The sequence below is a fragment of the Protopterus annectens genome, chromosome 12.part0, assembly GCF_019279795.1.
Source record: "Protopterus annectens isolate FY-2018-M chromosome 12.part0, PAN1.0, whole genome shotgun sequence".
In the NCBI taxonomy this organism is placed as follows: Eukaryota; Metazoa; Chordata; order Ceratodontiformes; family Protopteridae; genus Protopterus; species Protopterus annectens.
Window position 1 is genome coordinate 198,054,199 of NC_056746.1, and position 22,600 is coordinate 198,076,798.

General features: G+C 38.1%; 1 long non-coding RNA gene across 1 annotated transcript in view; it reads right to left on the bottom strand.

The window, feature by feature from the left end:
- The window catches only part of LOC122817324, a 179,550-nt gene extending 160,798 nt beyond the window's left edge, over positions 1 to 18,752 (bottom strand). Inside the window, exon 1 of the long non-coding RNA XR_006367201.1 lies at positions 18,641 to 18,752. This is a non-coding gene — a long non-coding RNA (uncharacterized LOC122817324). The remainder of the gene's footprint in view (positions 1 to 18,640) is intronic.
- Positions 18,753 to 22,600: the final 3,848 nt, after the last annotated feature.

The following is a 22,600-nucleotide window of genomic DNA, read 5'->3' on the forward strand; positions in this document are numbered from 1 at the left end:
ACCACTTAGTTTGGATGTAAAGTTATTTTTTTATTTTATTGGCCAATGGACATGCTTCCCTGGGACATTCAACGGTTTTAGGTTCAATATTATAAGATCGATGTTTAGATGTTCAATCACCTAAACATTCGATCTTATAATATAGACCCTTAGTGGAAGGGGTCCTCATCAATCCACAGATAGCCGTAGCCAACCTAATGGTAGTCAGCAGTACAACCCAGAAGTTTTGTCTGACTCTTTTTCTCTGGAGGCACTCAGGGGTCATTCACCACTCCACCTGCCCAAATGGGAGTCTATAACTATGGACAGATGGATAAAGACACTAATATCCAGAGGGTACATGTTCTCCTTATATACATGCCCACTTTGCTATCCTTTAGCCAACATCCTATTTATCAAAAGCAAGCTGCCAGAAGGGAGACCCTTTATCTTCTCCAAAAAGAAGCCATCCAGGTGGCCCAAAACAGACCAGAATGGGTTAAGATTTTACTCCATATTTTTTCATTGCCAAAAAAGACCATATACCTTGGGTAAATACTATATATACAGGAAACATAAATAACTTCATTCCTCAAAGAAGCATAGACACTTTATGAATGGTCATGATGCAATCAGTAGTTTCCTACTTATCTGAAGAAGATTGTATGTACTGTTTTGGACTTCATGGAAATGCTTACCTCTACATGAAAACTGCCAGTGAGTCCACAGGATTTCTTCTCTCCAGATAGAATTAACTCATTACCAGTTCCATACTCTTTCATCTAGCTTTACTTTAGCCCTCAGGGTATTTATTACATGAATATTTGTTGTGACAGTCCACCAAAGGTTGCAAGGAGCCAAGGTATTCCCTTACCTGTTTCACTGGCTCCTGTGAGTCATGCTTGTGCCATCAGTTCAGGCTCTATTATCTTTTTAGGTAGCTCTTGGTTTCATTATTCTAAGAATTAAAGTGAACCTTGTAAAGTCACAGCTGAGTTCTTCCCCAGTTGCTCATAGTCATTAACTGCGACTTGGATTCTGTAGAATACAGAGCACATTTTCCAGTGGACAGGATACATTCTATTTAGGACTAGGTTTCCATACTTAACAAGATTTCGGCACTCCTTTGCCTCAAGATGCTGGGTCTCATGGCATCTGCAATATGAATGATGCCCCATGCCAAATATCATATGCGAGTGTTATAATAGACTTTGCAAGTCATGTGATCTCATTCAGCAGATTCAATGGTTCATCCTGCAAATTTACAAAGTCAGCAAGGTGTACCTAAGATGGCATATGCAAATTCTCAACATAACTGAGAGCAATCCCTTTAATCTACACTCTCATTTGGCAGCAGTCACCATAGATTCATCAAAATTACAGTGGGAACATTACAATGGACAAATGGTTCAAAGTGTCTGGAACAGCACTATACATTATCATATTGGAAATAAGGGTAATCCTTTGGACCCGTCATTTTAATAACATGGTGGTGAAGGTTTGGTATATCAGCAAGGAAGGGGGGCCCCATTCCAATTCCTTACATTATGAAGCCATGAGAATATGGGAATGGGCTGTGACAACCAATTTACATTCTGATCACTAGCCACATCCAGGCGAGGCCAGCTCACTAGCAGATAAGCATAGCTGTTGTCTGCTGATGCCTCATAAGTGGTTCCTCAGCCCATAGGTGGAAATTGTTTCAGCACTTGGGTGGGCCTTGCTGCACCCTTTTTCCCTTCTGTGCCAGTGTCAAATTCAGCAACATCTTTCTCTTCTCAACACCAGAGGGTGCCTGAGGGATTCCCTGATCTAGGAATGGGCTCTTAAACTGCTTTATGCCTCCCCACTTCCTCTAATGATGCGTTTAAAACAGGAAGCCAAAAAACAAAAGTCCAAAGTCATTCTCGCAGCTCTGTATTGGCCTTGACAAATATAGTTCCTTTTCTCCTGCCTCACATTTTGAGGAAACTACTATATCACTATTTTCATCCAGCACTCAGCTGACTCATATAGCCAATAAATCACACCCAGTCATTTACTTCCCCCACTTAACTACCTCCCATTTCTATAGTAGCCAGCAGTCCATTTTTTTTCTCATCCAGGGTAATTAGATTATTCATTCTTCTTCACATAAGTCTAACATGGGTAAGACTTACAAAGACAGGCAGACTGGCTTCTCTGTCTGGGCCACTGCAAAATGGATAGACCCTTTTTGCTCTCATTCCAGCAGTGTTTGAATATTTTGTACAGATTTTTGATTCTGGGATCATTCTCTACCAGTGTGCATAGAGCTGGCGTTCCAGATTTTCATGAGAGCCTTAGAACCTCATCATTAGTTTCTGAAAATCTAAAATTCTTCAATCCTGATATGTCCACACCCAGGAGATCCAGTTCTGCTTTTGAAATTTATATTTAACTTGAAAAGGCTAGCCACAATTCCATCTGACCCTGCAGGCTCTACAAACTTCATTTTGTGGTAGCTAGCACTTCCAGTCATGAGAATTTCCGAGCTACAGACTTTGTCAGTCAAATCACCATACTTTGTATTCTATATAAGCAGCGTTGCTCTCCACACTAAACTCTCTTTCATGCCAAACGTTGCTACCAAGACTAAACTTAATATTCATCTCTATCTGTTTCTTCCACAGTACTTCAGAAACAGGTAGGATCTTCTTCATTGTATGGACATGCAACAAAAGCTGAGGTTCTGTGATGAGAAGACAAAATCTCTTTACAAAGATTCATAATCCTTTGTTTCCTCTCTCAAATAAAAATAGGTCAACAATTGTCAAACTTATTTTAGTCAGATTGCTGGCTGATTGCATTCAGTTTTGTTAAACTAAATACAGTGTGCTTCTTTTTTTCCAAAGGCTGATTTTCAGAAACAAAACTATAGATATCAAAATTATAGCTCTGACATTTCTCAACATATTCACAAGGTGCTACAAACTGGATAGGATATCCAGCTCCAGGTCTTTCTTTGTAGACATAGTTATGAGATATATTCTCCTAAAGGATGCTGCCCAGGAGAATTAGCACAGGGCTCTGTCCTGCTATTACAGAGGATGGACTTCCTCTTACAAGAGCTATGTACTAACCATAATTATCAATCTGGTAGGATAGGTCCATCCATGGTAAAATAGCCTCCTGACATACTCCACCTCTGATGTGTTAGCTTTTAAGCCTTAGTTGTCTGCATACTGGTGATTTACATGGCTCCTCTCAGATCTGGAGAGGCTAAATACCATGGTGCTGCTAGGGATGAGGGACAGGACAATGGCAGCCTGAGATCATGGGATGGGAGACAGGACAATGGCAGCCTGTGATCATGGGATGGGGGACAGGACAATGGCAGCCTGAGATCATGGGATGGGGGACAGGACAATGGCAGCCTGAGATCATGGGATGAGGGACAGGACAATGGCAGCCTGAGATCATGGGATGGGAGACAGGGCAATGGCAGCCTGAGATCATGGGATGAGGGACAGGACAATGGCAGCCTGAGATCATGGGATGGGAGACAGGACAATGGCAGCCTGAGATCATGGGTTGGGGGAAAGGACAATGGCAGCCTGAGATCATGGGATGGGGGATAGGACAATGGCAGCCTGAGATCATGGGATGGGAGACAGGACAATGGCAGCCTGTGATCATGGGATGGGGGACAGGACAATGGCAGCCTGAGATCATGGGATGGGGGACAGGACAATGGCAGCCTGAGATCATGGGATGAGGGACAGGACAATGGCAGCCTGAGATCATGGGATGGGAGACAGGGCAATGGCAGCCTGAGATCATGGGATGAGGGACAGGACAATGGCAGCCTGAGATCATGGGATGGGAGACAGGACAATGGCAGCCTGAGATCATGGCTTGGGGGAAAGGACAATGGCAGCCTGAGATCATGGGATGGGGGATAGGACAATGGCAGCCTGAGATCATGGGATGGGAGACAGGACAATGGCAGCCTGAGATCATGGGTTGGGGGAAAGGACAATGGCAGCCTGAGATCATGGGATAGAGGACAGGACAATGGCAGCCTGAGATCATGGGATGGGAGACAGGACAATGGCAGCATGAGATCATGGGATGGAGGACAGGACAATGGCAGCATGAGATCATGGGATGGAGGACAGGACAATGGCAGCCTGAGATCATAGGATGGGGGATAGGACAATGGCAGCCTGAAATCATGGGATAGGGGACAGGACTCAGCACTGATGAGAACCAAAAATTAACTAGCAGAACTACACAAAAGAGACGCCAGGGCTAACTGTGTTCCAGGTTTTAGCAAGGTCATAGAATGTGAGTGACTCCCATGGTCCAAGCAGGCAACTGTAGGATTCTTTGCTAAGTTGCTGTTATTACCCATCCCCCCCAAGACCCACAGGCAGGAAGGTTACCAGCATATCATGAAAATCCAGGAAAGCATGGTTGATTGACTCACCTAATGACTTCTAACTCTTGCATATTTAAAATGTTTAAGGCACATTATTTTTAAGCTATTTAGTCTGGACTTCAACTGGGTGGCCACAGTGGTGCAGTGGTTAGCACTGTCGCCTCACATCAAGAGATTCTCTAGTTCAATCCTCAGCTGAGGTGCCTTCGGTGTGGAGTCTACATGTCCTCCCTGTGGTCGCGTGGGTTTTCTCCAGGTGCTCTGGTTTCCTCCCACATCCCAAAGACATGCTGCAGGTGGATTGGACACTCTAAAATTGGCCCTAGGTGTGAGTGGATGTGTGTGTGTGTGTACCTTCTGTGGAAGGTTGGGCACCGGGCTGGCAACTCGACACTGTAAAACTCCACTGCCAATCATGAGCAGACAGGTGATCTGCTGTGGCGACCCCTAACCGGGAAAAGCCAAAAGAAGATGAAGAAGTCTGGACTTTAACTACTAAATCAATTACATATTAAGAATTTTGTATTTGGTATTTCTGTTTTGTTGATTTCCATGTGTTTACAATTGTCAGCTTGCAGTTTAGTTTCTGGTTTCTTGCAGAATACTTCATTATACATTAACAGACTTGTTTATTCTATTCTCTGATTTATAGTTTATGAATGATATATATAAATGTATTATAAGGCCTTAGCATAAACATTTGGGAACACATTATGAGGCATATTATTTAGCCTTCTATCTTTTTGAAGTGAAAAGTGCCTAGCATTTTTAACATATCTATTATATTTTTGAAGGATTGTTTTAAGGTGAGCAATAACTCTATTGCACATTATATATTTGTCTTTTACTTTACGTTTATAAAATCGCCATTTTATCAGTTTCTAAACTTCTGGTGAGAGGTTTAAGGCAGGAAAAAATGACCAGTACTGAAGAGAATTCGGTGTAAAGTGTTTTCTTTTTTATATACCTGTGAGTTTACCTTAGAAATGAGCTGTTGGTCTACAATTTTTTTAGTGTCTCTGAGATGAGCAATAGATAACTGTTAGGCTATTATGCGAGTAGGGAACAGGTTGAGGAGACCCTGAAGAGGTGGAGATATGCTCTAGAGAGGAGAGGAATGAAGATCAGCAGGACTAAGACAGAATATGTGTGTGTGAATGAGAGGGAGGATAGAGGAATGGTGAGGATGCAGGGGGTAGAGTTGGTGAAGGTGGATGAGTTTAAATACTTGGGATCAACAGTTCAGAGTAATGGTGAGTGTGGAAGAGGGGTTAAGAAGCGAGTACAGGCAGGATGGAGTGGGTGGAGAAGAGTGTCAGGAGTGATTTGTGACAGATTAGTACCAGTAAGAGTGAAAGGGAAGGTCTACAAGAGGGTAGTGAGACCAGCTATGTTATATGGGTTGGAGACAGTGGCACTGACAAAAAGGCAGGAGGCAGAGCTGGATGTGGCAGAGTTAAAGATGTTAAGATTTTCAATGGGTGTGACGAGGGTGGACAGGATTAGGAATAAGTATATTAGAGGGTCAGCTCAGGTTGGATGGTTTGGAGACAAAGTCAGAGAGGCGAGATTGCATTGGTTTGGACATGTACTGAGGAGGGATGCTGGGTATATTGGGAAAATAATGCTATGGATGAAGCTGCCAGGTAACAGGAAAAGAGGAAGGCCTAAGATAAGGTTTATGGATGTGGTGAGAGAGGACATTCAGGTGGTTGGTGTGAAAGAGCAAGATGCAGAGGACCGGAAGAAATGGAAACAGATGATCCGCTGTGGCGACCCCTAACGGGAACAGCCGAAAGAAAAAGAAGACACTCTGAGGTCAGTTGACACTTGACTTGTATTTATTTAGTAGGTCTCAATGAGGTATCCTATATAACAAAGACCTATCCAGATAATTATCATACCTATAGAATTTAAAAGTAATTAAAAAAGGAAAATAATAACGGCTAAAGATAATGGGACAGCATGAAAGCAGCAAGCCAGCAAGAAGAGCAGGTGAGAGCTAGGTGATGTTCAACCACAAATATTATAGGAAGTAAAACAACTAAAAACAGCAGCTTTATGCAAAGACCAGTTCTGATGGCATAAACTGCATCTTAAGGGGAGTAAAACAATCCCAAAATCCATTAAATACAATCAAACACACCAATAAAAAAATATGCCATTAAGTAATTCAATGTTTCCAACTTAATTTGCTGCTAAGGCCACAGGGGTTAAATGTGTTAAATGTTAAAATATCTAGATTTTCTTTTTTCATTAATAAATCATAACTGTCACAACCCCCACCAAATCTGTTTTTAACATCTAGCAAGACTGTGACAGATAAATTACATGGATTAATATTATGATATGTTGCTAAATGTTCAGCTACATGGCTATCTACTTTTGCTATTTTAATATCCCTAAGATGTTCCCATGTTCTGTCTTTTAGTTTTTCAAATATAAAACAGATGACACACTGGCATTTGAGAACATATACAAAATACATAGTGACCAAGAATGTTCGCACTAACACCATTAAATGTCTGAAGCATATTTATGACAATTTTACAAGTATAATGATCACATGGGAAAGTTCCCCTGCTTGCATTTTGGACATAGATAAGGTCAAACAGATAATATACAAAATAGCTGAATATTAATCTGTCACTTACAGTTTTACCCTTTCTATAAGCAACCCTGGGTTTATATACAATTTTTTTCTTAATGAAAAATTATTGAACAAATATTTCCAGTGATTAAACATAATTTTCATAACCTGCGGAGACAACACAATGTATTCTGAGACAAAATACAGCGTATCTCTTTTCTCATCTTCAACCACCCTGTTATTAAATTGTTTATTGACATTATACTGAATCTCAGACTCAGAATCCCTCAGGTCCTGACCTGATGATAAACTTCCTGTAATAATTTATCATAGCTTCTTTGGATAAAAATTTCAATAAGTTGTTGAATTTCAGAAAAAAATCTTGTTTTCTGTGGCATAACCTTAATTCTTAGCATTTTCCCATTCGTTGAAGATGAAATGGTGTGGAAGAGTGACAGCTGGACCCATGCTGAAAATCATTAGCCCCCATTGTTATTCTGTGTATTTTCAACCCAATTTTACCATCATCAAGCAAAAAAAAGTGTGACGTCCAAATAACTAATTGTCTCAGAAGCTTTTTCTATAAACCTAAAACCAAAGTTGTTCTTATTAAGACCATCAATAAAGTTGTGAGCCAATTCTATGCCCCCTGTTACATATAACTAACAAACTGTCAATGTAATGGTAGTATCTATACACATGTTGATTAAAAAAAAAATTTATTGTAGATATAATCCTGTTCAAAGGTCCCCACTGGTAAAGCAGCATAAATGGAGGCAAAATAAGCATACGCGGCTGTGCCCACCAATTAACGGTACACAAATAAAAATATATTATGTAAACAAAAATAAACGAGCTCAACCAAAAGGGCATTAAAGGAGCAATCTTGAAAAAGCTAGACACAGTCCTCATTCCATCTGAATGTTTAATGCTAGTATAAAAACTTTAAACATCAAGGACAAGCCAATCCATTCCAGACTGCCACAAAATACACTATTCTTAATTTTTGTCCAATAAGTTTATGTAAGATGGTAATGCTAAAGAATTTTGCATCGAGTAATGAATGATTAATAATACATCCTACCAGTTGGAGCAAAGTATCCTGAGTAGACAAAGCAGGACAAAAAGAGAGATTATTCACATTTTTGTGTATCTTAAGAACAGAATACAGCCAATTGTGAATGCTAATCAAATAAATATTTTTTAGCTTGAAAATATCCCAGATGTATCCCTTTCTCTAAGTCTTTTACACATTGATTTGCTCTCATAATATTGATTTATATCAACAACCAAATAAGTCTGTGCATTATTAAGATGTCTACTGTACATATTATAATATGAATGTATCTTCATCACTACTAAATTTATATCATTATCAGTGGTTAGAAAAAATAAACGTTTATGTAGGCAGCATAGGATGGTGGTTTGTAGGAAGTCGTTGGTGATCAAGAAGAGGAGGATGAGTGTGAGGGCAGCACCAAGGATCAAATGGTGGAAATTGAAAAAGGGTGATTGTGAGGTGGAGTTCAGGGAAGAGTTAAGACAGGCATTGGGTGGCAGTGAAGCGTTACCGAATAGCTGGGTAATTGCAGCAGAGCTAGTAAGAGAGATGGCTAGAAAGGTGCTTGGTGTGACATCTGGAAAGAGGAAGGAGGACAAGGAGACCTGGTGGTGGAATGAAGAAGTACAGGAGAGTATACAGAGAAAGAGGTTGGCAAAGAAGAAGTGGGATTGTCAGAAAAATGAAGAAAGTAGACAAGAGTATAAGGAGATGGTGCATGGCAAAAAGAGAGGTGGCGAAGGCTAAGAATATGGCGTATGAAGAGTTGTATGAAAGGTTGGACACTAAGGAAGGAGAAAAGTACCTGTACCAATTGGCTAGACAGAGGGACTGAGCTAGGAAAGATGTGCAGCAGGTAAGGTTGATAAAGGATAATGAGGGAAACATACTCACAAGCGAGGAGAGTGTGTTGAGCAGATGGAAAGACTACTTTGAGGGGCTGATGAATGAAGAGAATGAGAGGGAGAGAAGATTGGATGATGTGCAGATAGTGAATCATGAAGTGCAGTGGATTAGCAAGGAGGAAGTAAGGATAGCTATGAAGAGGATGAAGAATGGAAAGGCTGTTGGTCCAGATGACATACCAGTGGAAGCATGGAGGTGTTTAGGTGAAATGGCAGTGGAGTTTTTAATTAGATTGTTTAATGAAATCTTGGAAAGTGAGAGGATGCCTGAGGAATAGAGAAAAAGTGTTTTGGTACCGATTTTTAAGAATAAGGGTGATGTGCAGAGCTGTAGTAACTACAGACGGATTAAACTGATCAGTCACACCATGAAGTTATGAGAAAGAGTAGTGAAAGCTAGGTTAGGAAGGGAGGTGATGATTAGTGATCAGCAGTATGGTTTCATGCCAGGAAAGAGCACTACAGATGTGATGTTTGCTCTGAGAGTGTTGATGGAGAAGTACAGAGAAGGTCAGAAGGAGTTGCATTGTGTCTTTGTGGACTTAGAGAAAGCATATGACAGGGTGCCTAGAGAGGAGTTGTGGTATTGTATGAGGAAGTTGGGAGTGTCAGAGAAGTATGTAAGAGTGGTACAGGATATGTATGAGGGTAGTGTGACAGTGGTGAGGTCTGCAGTGGGAGTGACGGATGCGTTTAAGGTGGAGGTGGGATTACATCAATGATAAGCTCTGAGCCCTTTCTTATTTGCAGTAGTGATGGACAGGTTAACAGACGAGATCAGACAGGAGCCCCCATGGACTATGATGTTTGCAGATGACATTGTGATCTGTAGTGAGAGTAGGGAACAAGTGGAGGAGACCCTGGAGAGGTGGAGATATGCTCTAGAGAGAAGAGGAATGAAGGTCAGCAGGACTAAGACAATATATATCTGTGAATGAGAGGGAGGGTAGAGGAATGGTGAAGATGCAGGGATTAGAGGTGGTGAAGGTGGATGAGTTTAAATACTTGGGATCAACAGTTCAGAGTAATGGTGAGTGTGGAAGAGAGGTGAAGAAGAGAGTACAGACAGGATGGAGTGGGTGGAGAAGAGTGTCAGGAGTGATTTGTGACAGACGAGTACCAGTAAGAGTGAAAGGGAAGGTCTACAAGAGGGTAGTGAGACCAGCTAGGTTATTTGGGTTGGAGACAGTGGCATTGACAAAAAGGCAGGAGTCAGAGCTTGACGTGGCAGAGTTGAAGATGTTAAGATTTGCATTGGGTGTGACGAGGATGGACAGGATTAGGAATAAGTATATTAGAGGGTCAGCCCAGGTTGGAAGGTTTGGAGACAAAGCCAGAGAGGCAAGATTACGTTGGTTTGGACATGTGCTGAGGAGGGATGCAGAGTATATTGGGAAAAAGATGCTAAGGATGAAGCTGCCAGGTAACAGGAAAAGAGGAAGGCCTAAGACAAGGTTTATGGATGTGGTGAGAGAGGACATGCAGGTGGTTGGAAGAAATGGAAACAGTTGATCCGCTGTGGCGACCCCTAACGGGAGCAGCCAAAAGAAGCAGAAGAAGAAGTTGTTCCAAATTTCTAAAAGCAACCCACTGTGCTTTAGACTGAAATCACAAAAATAGTGTTTATTTTTTTATAAAATTTTGACACCAATGCCTCAGTTTCAAAAGATACCATAGCAGAAATGTTTTTATTATTAAACAGATACAAAAATGCATTTTTGACAATCTTGCTAATGTCCAGGTAAAAATAAGCATTGCTACTTTGGTCATCACTGTAGCAAGAAAAATTCTCATCTGATAAACTACACCTATTAATGTCTTGGGGTCTGCCTGTCATTTAGCATCACATTTTGACCAAAAATTAGCATCACATTTTGACCAAAAAAAACACAAGTGCAACATGTCTGTTAACTTAAACAAATGCACCTTGATGTCATGTAGTTTTAGAAACATAGTAGAAATGAATTTCATTCCAAAATTAAGTAATGAAGTTTCATTGTCTGACACCTGAAAGCCAGACAGATTGATGCTATAATTATTGTCAACATAAGTAGATGCCTCAAAACCAAACTCAGGAAGTTTTGAAGAGAGTGACATCAGGCTTTTGGATGAAGTTCAAAGAAGAGACACCAGAAGGGTGCATGGAATGGAGGAAAAAGATATGAGCAGAGGTTAAAGGATTTGGAAAGCTTCTCACTAGAAACCAGAAGAAACAGAAAGGATATTGATGTACAAGATCTAGTTAGAGAGATATGAATTGATTGTCCTGGACAGGAAGGACGATGAAGGAAAAAGTTGCACAGGCAGCACACTGTAGATAGCAACTGCTCCCAAAATCTGAAAAAGTACTTCTGAATTAAGAGGGCTGTGAACCTATGGAATGGACTAATAGATGAGAGGTAGAGACTTAATTTACAGATGCATTCATGAAGGCATGAGACACATTCTTTTGAGATGGGAATATAAAATATGAATTGCCCAGATATAATAAGGCCTTGCTAAGTTTAATGCTTTTGGCTGCCAAAATAAAGCAGTTACTAGAAAATGGATATCAGAATCTAAACCAGCTGTAAATGAAGTATTTAATATTTTAAGGAAGCAAACGAGTTGGAGGTTGTATCTTTAGAAAAGGGAAGGAGCAAATTAAATAGAAATAAATGGAATGTGTGAGAAAGATACGCACAGAATAATGCTCAAGTGGAGGAATGAAATTTAAGGGAAGGTAGGACTTGAGCAATTTATGAGTGAATGATAATTGTTTAAAAAAGTAAGTTATAATGCATAAAGTTAAGGAAAAATGTTTAAAATTATTTTTCTTTTCTGTAACTGTATGTATGCCCATGTCATTGTTCAATGTGTGAAGTTAAAGGTTTAAAAAAGTGTGTGTGGGGGGGGGGCTAAGACAGATAGAAAAGAGATGAGGGAGAAAATACAGACAGAAGCGAGGTAGAATGTCAAATGTGCACAAAGAGCAGAACTGATACAAGCATTGGTTCCTTCTGCCATGAAGAAAATGTTATGTAATGTAAATCTAGCCATGGCAGGGCATATTTGTCATATTCCCATTAGATGTTGTGCACTTATGTTACTATTTGTGCACGGCCTAGTCTCTCTCTTCTGATAGAGTAACATTTCTCATCTCCTCGTTAGACACTACACATATTGTTATTTTTGGAGGGTAGGACTTTTTATGCCACCATGCCTGACACCTATATAGCCCTCCCTGCTATGATCATGGTGGAGGCAGTCATCTAGGTGACATTATAGGATTTTCTCTTTCATAGATGCAAGAACTAAATATAAATGCTGCTGCACACATGCAATAATGGGGACAGCGAAAATGCAGTTTGGCAGAGACAAGAGTACATTTCCAGCCCACTGCACACATGCAATAATGGGTACAGTGAGAATGCAGTTTGGTAGAGACAAGAGTACATTTCAGCCCATATTCTATATGTTGTACAAAGCTTTCTGATAGATGCTGGCATTGCACTGGGCTGAACGTCTTCACTTCCCCACAGCATGGATAAGCCACCACTGCATCGGCCACTCACTCCCGCCTTCCAGTGCCAGCTAATCCAGCATCCAGGTCTCTAACTTATCCTGGGTCATCTGGGTCACAATCAAGGCTTTACTGCTCTGTGTTTCAGAGCTTGGTACTTGTTAACTGTAGAGTTTTCATTTTTCTGTCTCTCTCATTGCAGATGTTTCTGTACCTCACATTTTTTGTTCTAGAGTTCCTGTGCTGGAGTTTATGTCAGGCATGCCTTTCTGTTTGCTTCATATAACTCTGGCGTATGTGTGCTTTGGGTACGATGCATGGTTTTGATTGTGGTAGCAGTGTTACTGCCTTTCACATCATTTTTACTTTCTAATGCCCTTGGCTCTGTCTCATCTGGGTATACCGTACTATTCACAGCTGTTGATATTACCTGTTGGTGCCTATAGGATATGATTGTCAGACTGTTCTGGTGCATAGAACTTGTTGCACTAATACTGTTCACTTTGCTGTTGCAGAATGTTGTCCGTTTGTTGTTTTCATGTTTTACTTTTTTCATGTTTCTATTTATGTTATGGTTTTCTTAATGATTTTTTTTTTGCGTTGTTTCCTCAGGCCACAGAATTTCTTTTTAAACTTTCTATTATGTGGACAGCACTGCCTAAACATTATTATCCTATGTACACTATACCATGTGTTGTATTGTGCAGTTTCACTGTTTTGTGCAGCGCCACACCCTCACTGGAGATCTTACACAGCAGTCAGTTTCTCATGGTGTGCCAAACTCATGCTGTTTCTTGCCGTTCCATGAAGTGTGCGCAGTGTATGGTGTGGGAGCTGGATGCACTTTGTTATTGCCTTCATATACCCAAGTCAGATTTTCATGTTGTAATGCAGTGTGGCAATCGTGTGCAGCATCAGACTTTTCTGCAGGCACTTGACTACTTATCATCTCTCTAAATATTGCCCTCACTCATTCATAGATTTCACTGCTTTTCAAAAATCATAACATCACATTGCTCTTATTAGCTGAGAGTACATTTTTTGTGTGTCTTTATATTTTATCATCATATCCTGCCACTTTTTCAGACAAAATGCTTTCCACATCTCAGATGTACATATTGTGGTTGTCTAGTAGAGAAAGTATTTATTTAGTTTAATTATTTAACAGGTTCAGCCCATGAAGCATGAGTGGCTCTTTTCAGATATGACTTAGAACTGCTCAGGGTAGCACAATTTGCAAGTGGAGATATGGTGCATTAAATTTGTTAGCTAAAAGTTGTGTTATTACAGCAATGAAGACTTCAGAGTTTAGTGCTAGTGCCTTAGCTTTTTTTAAATCAATGAACAAATATCCTCTATGATTATGTATTCACACACACACACACACACACACACACACACACACACACACACACACACACACACACACACACACACACACACACACACACTCACCCATTGGTAAACATTTATAAAACTATTATCAGACGTTAATTCTAGTGAAAAAACAGTGGATGTCATATTCTATGGACTGCAACTAAAAATTACAAAAACAGCATTTTTGCCAAGGGGGCAAGCTCCCTGTATCTTCTACACCCTATATCTTTCAGAATACTAACTCTGAGATTATACAATATTAAGAATAAGGACAGACTTTCTTATCCCCACTGTTCTACAATCTCTTTTTATAGATAGCTTTTATGAACTATGTGATTCGTTTAATAAAAAGAAAAAAAAACACAAGTTGATGCCCATTTCAACAAAATCCTACTCAGTGAAGAACATATATATGTTATATATAAATAAGACAAAATATTTTTAAAGTATATATAGCTAGCCTGATAAGTTAATGTGTTTTCACAATACAGTTTTACTACAATCATGCTGTTTATGTTTCTTGAGTATGCACTCCAAGGTAGGACCTGAAAATGTTCCATGTGGACATGCGCTCTACCCCAGATACCAAATTCAAATAAATAAATAATAGGCAGATTGGGAGTATAGAACTTCTTTTTACTCATTAATTTATCTTTCAGCCTGAAGTATTGTAATCAAAGTAGTAAATTAATCCTGAAATGATTTAAGGCTGGTCCCCGAGGCTCCACAGTCTGATCCTGACCTCTAGCTACCATGAGGGCAGATGCTGCAATTGCCTCCCACCTCTGTGTCACTTTCCTTTTTGTATTCTGGTTTCCTTCCACTTTATAAAAATACATTGCTTAGGCTGATTCGCTATTCCAAAAATTGTCTGTAGGTTTGCACTGAGTAACGTTCTTTCTTAGTCAGCTCTGTAAAGGAGTCTTTGACAGAAACAAATTTATCCACCTAACAAAATAGCATATTTGCTGGAAGTATACAACACACAGCACTAAGATGACATTAAAAATAAGTTATCATACCTAGTTTTTTATACAACCATTGCTTAGATAATGTATCATTAAAGAAATCATTTAAAAAATGAAGTGAAAAATGCATCATCTCTGAAAACCAAAACCTATAACTGGTAGGTCTTTTCCTGATTAACAAAGAAAAACAGTCTGAGCAGATTAAGTTTCAAATTGTTCTCCAAGTCCTGTCAGTAAATAAAATGTAGAGGAAAATGTGAACACAAAGAATTTGCTGCCATTCCCAATGGGTAAAAACAGAGTAGTGTGGAGTTATATTTAGTATGATATGAGGGCTTTAACATCTTAAGATAAATATTATTATATTGAAAAAGACATGCAACATTTTATGTTCTTTATGTCCCTCAGTGCAAAAACTTTCTGTTAAGGGTACATAAATTGAAAGTTCTTAATAGAGTTTGCCTTGTAGAGTTGGTATTAATCAAAAGGTGCTAGAAATCCATCGCATAGTATATTGTAATGTAAATAAGAAACTCTGTAGTATGTGTGCAGATGTGCACAAAAATGGATGTTTGACTAAATACGACTGAATTATGCAAAGGGCAGCCAAGGGAAGGCCTTATTTATTTATTTATTTATTTGTCTTTGTTGTCTGGGAAAGTCCAACTAGGCAGAGCTCATTTTTAGCAGAGGCCCAGGAGAAAAAGCTTCATCACAGTACATTTATATTAACAAGTGAATTTCATACATTCTCAGGAAAAACAACAGTTACATTTTTCAGAAAAACAAGCATAAACAGTTGGAAGTCTACCTCTGCTGCAGTTAAAGGTAACAAGAGACCGAAGAGTGCTAGGCTTTCATTTCTGGACTCAATAATTTTAAGAATAGGCTGATGAACGGCTTGCACAGTGCTTGTCCTTTGCTGCTAGGCAGAAATTTATTTTATTTATTTTATTTAACATTTGTTGACTGGGAAAGTCCGACTAGGTTCCACAGATCTTGTTTTCAGTGGAGGCCCGGGGAGAAATGCTCCAGACGCATGTCTTTAGAATGTGGGAGGAAACCGGAGTACCCGGAGAAAACCCATGTGAACACAGGGAGAACATGCAAACTCCACACAGAAGGCACCCCGGTCGAGAATCGAACCAGAGAACCTCTTGCTGTGAGGTGACAGCATTAACCGCTGCACCACTGCGCCGCCCTGTTAATGAAGCACTGTTAATGAAGAAGCATGGATTCATCCAATACAAATGCAATGGTAATATAGCTGCTTTGATAGCTGCTATTGGGTACAAAGTTTACAAGAGTCAACTATACAAAGCTACAGCAATGCAAACTATTAAGCTTTAAGTTAGTCCTGAAGTTGATCAGAAATGCAATCAATATACCAAACAAAAGAAAGAAAAAGAAAACTCTGCAAGATACTTTTTATTATTGATCTTTAAAATATGAATATCATGAAATGACATCATAATCTATAGAGGCTAAAGTGAAATTTTATACAAAACTGGAAATCACCAGCACATAGTATGTGTTTTGTCTCTCTGAAATATTCACTTTGTATACTGCTTTAATCAGAACTACCCATTCCCCCAAGCCCAAATCCATACTTGTCCCTTTTCTTTTATTTAATAGCATTCACATCAGAGTTAGCTGAAATGATAATTTATGAATAACAGTACAAAAGCAGAAGAGAAGATATGGATATCAAAGCAATCCGCAATTAATATATAATTAAAAGAATTATTTTCAGCTTTGCTTAATATGCTCTGATTTGTCAAACAAATTTATTTTTACATCACACAAACAACTATAACCATGTCTTTCTGTCAACAGCTGTAAGTATTGCCTTAACCAAACTAATGTATATGTAAAGTTACACACTGCATTCCTATTACAATGACACTAATGCACCTTACACAAGCATTCCTTAGACAAGGAAATCAGCAGGCAGTTCCATACATTTGTCTGCGGAGTACCCAGTCTGGCAGTATGCCTGCAGTAACAGCTATTTTGATACTCCCAAACCTTCAGGAGATTTTCACGGAAAATTAAAATGTATGTTTTATTTCACAGCCGATCAAGCCTTGCCATCTAACCCTTTGTCTCTTGCCCAGGCCACCCCTCAGAATGATAAGCAATTAAGCTTTTTATGAGAGTGCTTTCCACAAGCCTTGTTTTTTGGAGTGAGGCCAGACTTCTTTACTGGGATGTTCTTGGCTTCTGCTGTGAAGCTGAAGGTTTACAGTCTACAAATAAAGCCACTGTGCTAATATAACCTCTGTCAAGATTCCCAGGCAACTTGGCAACTAGGCAACTTGTAATCCAAATACCATTTCCTTCTTTTGCTATCAGTGATATGATTATTTCTAATTTTAATACATTTTCTCACCAGTTTTAGCAGCAGAAAATACTGTCATAACAACAGGAATATATAATGACATGAACAGATATTGTAGAGAAATCCCCCCAAAGAGCACAGTACTGCTAGTAAGAAAAGCTGTTTATTTTCATTTTCAAAACTGTAAACACTGGGGAGGCATATGTAGAAATTCAATTAAAATGAAAGGCACACTCCAAATGCAAGATCTGTAACAACCATGCCCAGCTCTTCCACCTGAACCGACATAACACAAAAATCCACACTCCGCACTCACACAAAAAAGATGCTCCACTCCCATGGCTTTCACTTCACCAATCAGCAATCATGACAAATAATTGTTTGCAGTTGCCATTAGTTGAAAACAAGGCAAATCAGCATATGCTTAATCTTAATTAGGCAAACTTGGCAAGATGCCTCACCGCTACTACCAAACAGCAGTCTCACAAAAGCAGAACAAAGCTAATGAAAAATGTACTGGAACAAACTGGCTACAAATAATTAAAAGCAAAGGCTAAAGAATGAGGCAACACACTTTAAAAAAAAAAAAAAAAAAAAAAACAAAAGAATAAAGAAAAGATGCCAGTTATCATTACCGAACTATTGATTTTCCTGTCTCATTCTCTGTTTATTTTGTATCGCAGTTCAGCTCTGTCACTTGCATGCTTGTATCATCATGGGCCAGATGCTACATAACAATATTGGAGATGATACAAATTAAAGCAAAGGAATTTACCACAGAATAGATAATTACTAATTATTCAAGTGTCATTTACCTCAGAAATGCACAAGAACTGATCGACTTCTCTGAGAAATTTCCATTCAAGATGAAGCAAGGAGAGAAGTCAAGGAGGGACATGAAACAGAGGATACATTGTTATTGTAGCAGCATTCTGGTCCTGGCACTTAGGCAGGATTATGACTTAGATTTTGTGAAAAAATCCCTTGCTGTATGTGAAGAAAGAAAAGCAGGTCACAGGCTCTGCAGTTAGTGATGTTCAACTGTACACTCATGTTCATCATATTCTGATTGTGACTGGCAGTGACGTCACTTAGACACACAATGCAACTTTATATGTTGTTTCAATTCTAAGCAACAGAGTACTTTCTAAAATATACAGATGTCTGAAATAAAAAAGACATGATATTGTCAAGAAAGCAATAAACTTCTCCCTTCACGTCTGTCACTTAGCTGTGTTGGCAAACATCTGATGAGACATTATTTCACTGTCATAAAGCCTATGAATTAAAGCCATGATAATCTTGGAAGGCTGCCATGTCTACCCACTGCGGAGCTTGGAATGTCTACAAGGGTGACACAGTTCATGCAGCATCTGTATGTTTGGCACATGGTGGCATCTCTTTCTCAGCCAAAAAAATGGCAACTTCACGCGCCTCCTCGAAATAGATCGATTAACATTTATATTAACAATGATCAAAAGAATGTGTTTAAAAAGCCATCTTTTTAAAGACTTACCTGGAAGCATACGCTCTGAAGAATGAATACAGCTTCAGATACTAGAAGGCACTCCAGTACATACATGAGACGTAGGGAAAGAAAAACTCGTCATGGCGGAAGGAAAGATTTGGAGAGAATTTAAAATGTCAGCGCACACTGAATAAATACAGCATCTAATTAAAAGGAGAATAGTTTTCTTCAAATATTTTAAACACTCTATCAAGCAGTTAAAAATACCACCCACTTTTGAACTATGATGTCCATATCCTTTTAATATAAATTCTGCAGTCTGGTCAGATTTAGACTAAACTGAACAGATAAAAGGAGTATTTTAGAAACAAAAGTACTGTAGTTTATGTAATAACCATTGTCTACTGGATACATTTCATCTTAAAAAGGTTTAACCACTGATGAAAACATAGTACTAACTGAGAATATTCATCTTCTTACTATGTATGTAAGTCAAAGTACATTTTTATAAAAGGGGGATTTTTTGCTAAAATCCTTTACATGTTTCATAAGAAATAATTTATAAGCTAAAATAATATTTGACCCCTTACAAGATTAATTATATAGATTTTTTTGTAAATGGTCATCCCATATGTAAGGATGAAGACATCTACATGATAACACTTTAGTTACAGATTTCTGGCTACTGAAAATGCATTAAATCAAAATGTGCTTGCTGCTCCATCTTGGAAGAACAAGGATTATGCAACTGGTATAGAGTCTCACAGTAAGCTAGCAGTGGCCTTAGGATTCAAACCCGGTGCAACAAATGTGTAGCTCCCAGGTCTCAGTCAGCATATAGTATTGCCACTGTAGATTATTTTCAAAACTTTTTACCTAGTTACAAAGACTTAGGGTAATTTGAATACCAGAGTAAACCAAAATAATGTTTTATATCATGTTTAGAAGTATAAATGGATTTAATAATGGAAGACATTTAATATATTCTACAATGAAACAGTTAAGTTCACTGCAGGCTACTTTTCATAGAAAATAATTTGCTATAAGCATATTATGTGAGTACTATGATATTTTAATAGCAATGTGTGCATATTTCTTACAAAATTTGGAGTGCTCTACTATAAGTATGTGAAACCTTCTTTTTTTCTCTAATCTGCCTAAGGAAAATGCAGCATATTTCAGTTATTCTACAGTTCAAGGACAATGCAACAGTGCTACTGCCAGATTAAGAGGTATTACATTTTGTAAATAAAGAAAATCCTAAACTGCAATTGCGTGTAACAACAGACACTTGCAAGTAATTATTTTTATTGTGATTTATCCTAGTAGGTTCATAGGTTAGTACTAAGCTAACTGCCCTTGCGAGCCATTTTAAGCCTAGACAATTACCCCTTGTGAGACTCAAACCCTGCACCTTGTGTTTGTAAGGCAAGCAACTTAACTATTAGGCCACCCTCCCAACCCAAAGTTTGGGATGGACAGTTTCAAACTCACATACCTACTACTCAAAGGCAGACGTCCTACCACTAGACCAAACAGATACATAAAATGTATAGCTATTAACATATTAAGTGACCACAAGTCTGTTAACAACTTGCATTTATAATATTCTCTGATCGTAAAGGACTTATACTGTAACTACAGGTAAACTGCCTATAAAATGTAATAGTTTTATTTTAATATTCATTTTACTTTTCAGGGAATTCTTATTTGTTATCTTGTCACACATTTATTTTGACAGAAATGGGTGAGTATATTTTGAAATATCAAGGGCAGTAAACGAACATCATATTGCCATTGCAGTTACTCACATCACAGTTTATACACTAAAGGAATTGACTCCTCAGATGGGGCCTAAACTTAATAAACTCTGATAAAATGCACCTTAAATTGATTTTATGAAAACCATTTTATTTTTGTCAACCAATGAAATTATAGTAGGTTGTCATTATGAAGTCATATTGCATAAATAACATGGATAGTAATTATCGGAATAGCCTTTCACTGAGCTTTGAAGTAGATTCCTCATCTTACATGTTTCTGTCACTTTAATAGAAGTACGTTTTTTAAAAGCAATCTTCATTTATTTAATTCTGGAAAAATGTTTGTAATCTTAAGAGGGTTTTAATAGCCATGAAATGAAGTAAAGATATAAAAATGTCAAAAAATATTAACATAAAGGATACTTACCAGACTGTCAGACCACCTTATTTAAACAAGTAGTATTAGAAGTGCAGTCTATATAGTTATTTAAACTTTATCATCACAGTCTTCTATTTCTGTATCCCATTCATTCATTTAGACTTCCTCTGAAAACCTTTGCTAGCTCAGATTGTCTAATTATAATGAGGACGTAATTCTATAAATTTACCACCGTTTGATATTTTGGATGTCCTCTCATATTTACATTATGGCAATCACTAAATACTCAAAAAACAGAATGAAAACTTATGGCCCTTGTAATTAAGTTAAGCAGAGAAGAATGCAAATCCGTAATTTAAAATATGTCATTCAATATCACAGAGCAGCAACGTATTATGTTTATAATATTTTATGCATAAGCCATAATGAAAAAACATTAAATTTTCCTTTTGCTTCAGAACGTCAAAATCACTTTATTTCACTTGTGACTGTCAGCGCTACAGTTAGAAGAAGTAGGCCATGCTGTTAAACTTAATTGTAATAATAATTGACAATTTTGTTCTACACTGGAAGCTTTAAAAAAACACTCCTGCATTCTTTTGTTTTTTATCATTGTGATTCTTAAATGACTGTGTTTACTGTTCAAAATATTTTGCTGAAATATGTTAGCTGTACAAAAGCTACCATGATAAAATAAACCATCAAAGAAACATTTTGAAACTGATACTCATATCTTGTGTATTAGTTATGAGACCCAATAGTAAATGCTGGTCTAGCAAAGGCCCTGAAAAACACTGTATACCATAATTCCAAGGGAGTACAAATAATTATAATAGATTAAATAATATGCTGTGAGTGAGTCTGAATCAATTTCAGAGAAATCTGTATGATATATCAGTAGAATGCCATGCATTTGTTTAATTTTGTGATTTTTCACATTCACATTATATTTCAGCCAAATGAGATTTGTTGATTTTTAAACAGTGATACAAGCATTTCTACAAAAAGAGCCATTAGAAGACTTGTTTATAAGCATATAAAAATGTATGCGGTCTTTAATAGAAATATGAGAATAGGTTCTAGTATGAAATGCCAAATGGCAAAACCTTGAGCACCAAAAATACGAGAAAACAATGCTGAAAACTCAACCGGGTGAACAAGTAAAGTGTGAATATTTTTTGCAAGGGGGGGTTGCCCCCTGTAGCCACTCTGTGGGTGAAATCCCTCCACAACCCCAGACTTAAATATATCAACTCTACAGTCACACCAACTTAATGAAGGGTGAAATTTCCAAAAAGAAGAGAACCACTGCTGCACATTTGTAGAAATCGGATGTGCAGCAATTTTATGAAGATAACAATGATCGGCACAGTGTTTCTTGGTGTCTTGTGCTTCAGACAGCTGACATTTGGGACATTTTCCCTCAGCACCTGTAGATATAGTATGGTCTATATGATCTATATGTTTACCTTTGTGTATGTGTCTGTGTTTTAACTATATAATTATACAATATATCAACAACTGATTTTAAATATTTTTCTGCTAATCTTGTTTAAAATGGCAATATATAAAGGAAATATAGTGCATATATACATTTTCTATTTTAAATAAAAAAATAAACTAGAAAACAGCAGTCTCAAACGAGTTGGTACTTCAGCAGACTTCTTCTGATGTGCAGCACAATGCAACGATTAGCTCTGACACTTCAACTGCTATGCACAAACCTTATGTTATACTGAAATGTTAGGAGGTACGTGCTTTGGTATTGTAGTGATTAGCCAGCCTTTGCATATTCTGTCAATGACAGTTAAACTGAAAATATATAATAAGTAGCATTTCACAGTGATTTACTAAACAACAACACAG